This window comes from Durio zibethinus, chromosome 25 (genome assembly GCF_047325235.1).
Source record: "Durio zibethinus cultivar Kanyao isolate XHJ-2024 chromosome 25, ASM4732523v1, whole genome shotgun sequence".
NCBI lineage: Eukaryota > Viridiplantae > Streptophyta > Magnoliopsida > Malvales > Malvaceae > Durio > Durio zibethinus.
In genome coordinates, this window is record NC_143186.1 from 5,337,394 (window position 1) to 5,343,209 (window position 5,816).

A 5,816-nucleotide genomic window follows, 5' to 3' on the forward strand; every position below is an offset into this window, starting at 1 on the left:
CCGTTTTATCGCCCTGATCGACGTAGATCGAGGCTTGAAGCTTGCGGTTTCCTTTTTTTTTTTTCTTTGATTTAACTTTTTGTTTTTGGTTTATTTTGCAGGGTTTGCTCGACGCTGATGGTTCCTCGCCGTAGGCGAGGACTGTGTTGTCTTTTTATTGTTTTGTGTTTTGTTTTTGTTGGTAAAGGGGTTTTTGATGGGCGAGGAGTTGATTGGGGTTAGAATTTTTTTGGTGTGTTTGGAGGTGAAGAACTGTCTGAAAGATTTCGAGAGGGGATGTTCGCGAGAGATTTTGAGAGGGGGGTCGGAGAGAGCCTTAGCTTTCGGAAAGGGTGGTCCGAGAGAGATCTAACGGGATTTGAGAGAGAGATTGAAAGGGATTCGAGAGAGCTCCAAGGGGAGTATCTATGAGGTTTTTTAAGGAGCAAATGGTGTTGTAGGGGTGACTATAGGGAATGACAGGAGGTGGGCTGTAAGGTGGTTAGTCGAGGCCGCTAATGGTGGTTGCAGGGTGGCTGGTGCCAGGCATTAGTCGCCCTGCTTTCTGTTGTTTTTTTATTTCTCTTTTTTTGTTTTTTGTTTTTATTTATTATAATTAATAATTAATTTATTTTATTTTAAATTATTATTATTATTAAAATTAAAACAATAGATCCGAACAAAATTGATATCTACAATAGTTGAATTTATCCTCACTTAGTACTTGTATTACTTTTTAAAATAAAGTACTTTTATCTATTATTATCTCATATTTAGGGTTTATTTTAATATTTTTATTTATTTATATCTCTTAATTAGGATTAGATAAATTGAATCTAATAAAAATCATTTTGCTTAAAAAACTATCTCTTTCATTTTTTATATATTTATTTTTTATATCTCGATAAATATCATAGTTTATTGAGATTAGGAGTATATTATCTATAATTATTGTAATATAATTAATTAATCATAATTTAGTATTATATGAGATCTATCAAAAATTATAATATAATTAATTAATTATAATTCAATATTACTTGAGGTATATAAAAAATTATGTAGAATTCATAGTTTTAAGTGAGGAACCTTTATATAATTTTTTATTATGATTAACTAAATGTAATATTATTAAAAAAAAGGTATAGGTATTATGATCGAATTGAGATTGGATAGTTGAGTGATATATTAGTCAGTAAAGTTGGATATCAATTTTTAAAAATTAACTTAACGGATTGTAATCCCTAAATCTTTGTTATTGACATTATCTCTCTTAAATTTACTTTTCATTTTGATAGTATACAAAATATTATAAATTTTGACAATAATATATTTTGTTATTGAAAAAAAAAGTTACTACTAATTTGGGAAAAAAAAAGAAAAAGAGAAAAAAAGAAGAAGAAGGTAATGTAAAAGATTAAAAAAATTAGTTAATAAATATTTAAATAATTTTATTAAAAATTAAATTTATAATAAAATTTTAAAATATATCAATTAGTTCTTAAGATGCAAATAAAGCCCCTCATCCAGAATTCTCCTGCTCTTCTTGACTTGCTTTTAACAAAAGGCTGATAGCCGCTTCGAAGACTTTGCGCTCTTTCATCATTTCCACGTCTCCACCTAATTCTCCCATTGCAAGTCCGCAAAGCAGGCCACACGCAGAAAATTATATTCAATTTTCCACACTGATTTTTTTTTTTTGGGTTTGTGAGGGGGAGTTTTCAACGACCAACCCATGATGAAAGAGAGAGGAAATAACATCAAATCATGGTGGTCTAATCTAATAATTTGACCAATTCATCACACTAAACGCAAGTTGCAACCAAACCAAATTAACATCTTTCACAACAGATGTACTACCTAAAATATTAGTATAACAATAGTTTAAGCAATAATAATATAAGTGAGGAACCTTTATATAATTTTTTATTATGATTAACTAAATGTAATATTATTAAAAAAAAAAAGTATAGGTATTATGATCCAATTGAGATTGGATAGTTGAGTGATATATTAGTCAATAATAAAGATTTAGGGATTACAATCGGTTAATTAATTTTTAAAAATATATTTGATAAGCTATGTTTGTTTTCTGTTTTTTGAAAACTGAAAACAAAATCTTGGAAATTATTGAAAACAAAATATAACAATTTGACATTATTACCACATGGGCTCTGTTTTGCAGAAGTTATAATTAAATTGTTACAGTGACATTACAAGTACTATATTAATAAAATAATATTTTTATTATATAAATATTATATTAATAAATAATATATTAATATTAATATATTATATTAATAAATAATATGACAACATATTAAAAATAATATATTAATAAATATTATTATATTAACATTATTACATTATTAATAACAAATAAAATGTAAAAAATCTAATTTTTTATATATTTTTATTTTTGTATTCTTAAAATAAACATATTTTAAAAATATTTCATTGTTTAACGTCATATTTTAGTCAAAAGCAAATTTTGAACGTAGAAGCCACTTTTATCGACAATATTAAATAAGGTTTCCGTCACAAGTCAGTCGCTCTGTCTTTTTTTTTCTTAAACGTGAAATCAGCGGCCCAAAATAGATCATAAACATTAAAAGCTGCAAGATACAAATCAAATCACAGAACAAACATGTAGTTTGCAAAAACAATTTGTTGATCACGGTCGTTTTAAAGTTATCACTTTCTTTCTCTATCTAAGAACAACTCATATATCCTTCAAATAAATAAACAAAAAAAGAACTTATTTATACCCACATAATTGTTTCACCTATTTATGGAAATAATCTTTCACCTTATAACTTTCTTTTATTCTTTTTAGAATAATGTTCAAATTTACGGCTTACCACTCACCACTGAGCAAGGACAATTTTGTCACTGTATTTATTAAAATTTATTTAAAAATAGACAAAACTTGGCAGTATAAGAATATTTTAAGTGAAAAAAATACATTTTATAAAATATTCTAATATTTAATAGTTTTTAATTAAATTAGAAAATTTTAGCAATAAAATTACATCACTTCAAATATATGTAATAAATGTATCCAATAATATCTTATCTCATATCTTTTTTTCATAGATGTAGCTAATTTTAGGGATAATTTTATACTTTACCTCCCTCTCACATGTGCTAGCGTGCTTTGTTTACTCTGTTCGTCATAGATTACGAGGCTCTGACTAGGTTATAGCCTTAGCTCTCCAGCAGAGAGAAAAGAAAAAGGAGGGAAAGCAACAGAAGCTAATAAATAAGTGAAACGGCCGATCATCACGCGACTTTAACATTTTGCTTCTCTAAAACTAGCGTAAAGTCGAGTAAATCGACCGGTCATCTTGAACATAAACTTGTATGTATATATTTAAATAGTTTTGATAGTAAATGGTAGTTTCGTGTTATCATAACCTATATATTTATAAATTTATCATTAGATATAAATTTAAAAAATTATTGTTAATTTTTTTATTTAGATGTGATTAATTATTTGATTTAATTTATTTTATTCAAAGAGAAATTTTAAAATTGATTTTCATAACTTTAAATAATAGATCTTGATATATGAAATCAAAATTTAAGTTTAAAAATACGATTATGCATGAAAAAGGTTATAAATCCTTACAGTATTCATCCAAAAGATGATATTAATTTAATTTTAGATTATCCAAACCTTAATTATATTTGTAATTTATAAAATTATTAAATATTAAAAATTACTTTTAAAATTATCTTAATAGTTTAGTAGCAATTTAAGATAATTTTTTCACCTCAAAAGTATTCATAGAGATTAGTGTCTCATTCTAAAAAAGCTCTATTATCATATTTATTAATTTATTTTATTTTAAAAAAAAATTAGTAAAGTCTCCCAATAGTTTGATAGGACTTACTTTGAAACAATTCTCTAATAATTTAGAGGATAAAATTATCTTTTATTTTTTTTATTTTTTTTGAAAACTGATTTATGAAATTTTCTAATTGTTTGGTGGATTCCATTTTAAAAATTAAATTCATAAAAATTCTCCAATAATTTGATAGAATCCACGAATTTATTTTGTAGAGATTTTTATTCGAAAAAGATTTTTTTATTGAAAGGATTTTTTTTGTTTTTATAAATATTTTTAAAAAACTTATTTGTAAATATTTTTTTGTTTCTTTTGACTTATTTGAAAATTTTTTTTTTATATAATTGCTTTTTTTAAAACATATTTATTTTCAGAAATAATTTTCACAAAATTTCTCAAAAATAAAACCATAATAAAAAAATAAAAATAAAATGAGCTAAAAAAATAAAATCAAAATATAAAAATAAAATAGAAAAAAGAAACTTTGTGATTGGGTTAGGTTAGAGCGCAGGTTAACGAGTCAAAGTGTGGATCCTAGGATGCCAAAACACTGTCGTTTTGGAGCAATATAAAAGTAATCCTTCAGCATTTTTATCTTAAATGCCCTTTACTCCCTCTCTTTTTACCCTCAAACGCTCACTTTTCTCTTTAAAACGCAACTGAGATCCCACCAAAAAATGGAAATCTTTGTTGGTTTATGGAAATTCCCACCAAAAAATTCATATTCCAGTGGAAAACTCATAAAAAAATTCACCCACCAAAAAGTTCATCAAAAAATTTATCTAAACCTAAATTTTTCACGAAAAATCCTAGATCCCCAAATTTGCCCAAATTACTCCCAAAATTCCTCAAAACCTTAATCGTACCTCCAGAAACCTAAAATCAAACCTAGAAACTTTAGATTGAACCTAAAATCCATAATCAAAATTTCAAAGTACTCCCATTGCCCAAAAATTTTCCAGACTTTTCTTTCTAAGAATCTGTGTCTCTCTCCGTCCCCCGTAGTGCTATTCAATTTATAGGTAGCTCTAGATTCGATTTTAGAAAACGATCAAAATCAATCCCAGGCTTGAATCTTGGGATTGAATTATGTCTAAATGTGATTTTAGGCCCTAGAATTTCAGCAATCATATTGATACATTTTTACATTAAAACTTTGACCAAGCTGGTGAGATTCTGATTCTGATTCTGATTATGATTTTAGATTTTTTTGTTCACATGCAGATTGGAGCAAAAGGAAAGAAGAAAAAAAAGAAAACAAAAAAAATAAAAATAATAATAATAATATGGTACAATAATAATATTAATAATACTATAATAATTTACAATAGTGTGCCATAATATTATAATATATATTATAATAATAACAAAAATACTAATAACAAAAGAAATCGATCCAATTGGTCCTGGACACAAATGAGTATCTACAACTGCCCTTCTTTACACATCTCTATTATATCGGGATGTTGCAAAGACCTAGACACCCACTATATTTGAGTCAAATTAGCACGTGAAAATGATCGGGAATGATTTGCGAGTCTGAAAAATGATCTGGACTGAGTCAAGATCGGGTGATCGAGACGAAACCATGAGTCAAAAAATAAAGCAATCAGGACTGAGTCAAGGTCAAAAATAAATGATCAAGATGAAACCACGAGTCAGGAAATGATCTGAATGAGCCAAGATTGGGTGACTAAGATGAAACCAAGAGTCAAAAATAAAGCGACTAGAACCAAGTAAAGGCAAAAAATAAATGACCAGGACGAAACCATGAGTCATAAGAAATTATCTGAATTAAGTCAGGATCGGGTGATCGGGGTGAAACTACGAGTTAAAAATAAAGTGACCAAGATCGAGTCGAGATTGAAAATAAATGATCAAGACAAACCCATGAGTCATAAGAAATTATCTGAACTGAGCTAAGATTGAATGATCCGGATGAAATCACAAGTCAAAAATGAAGTGACTAGGACCGAGTTAAGGTTG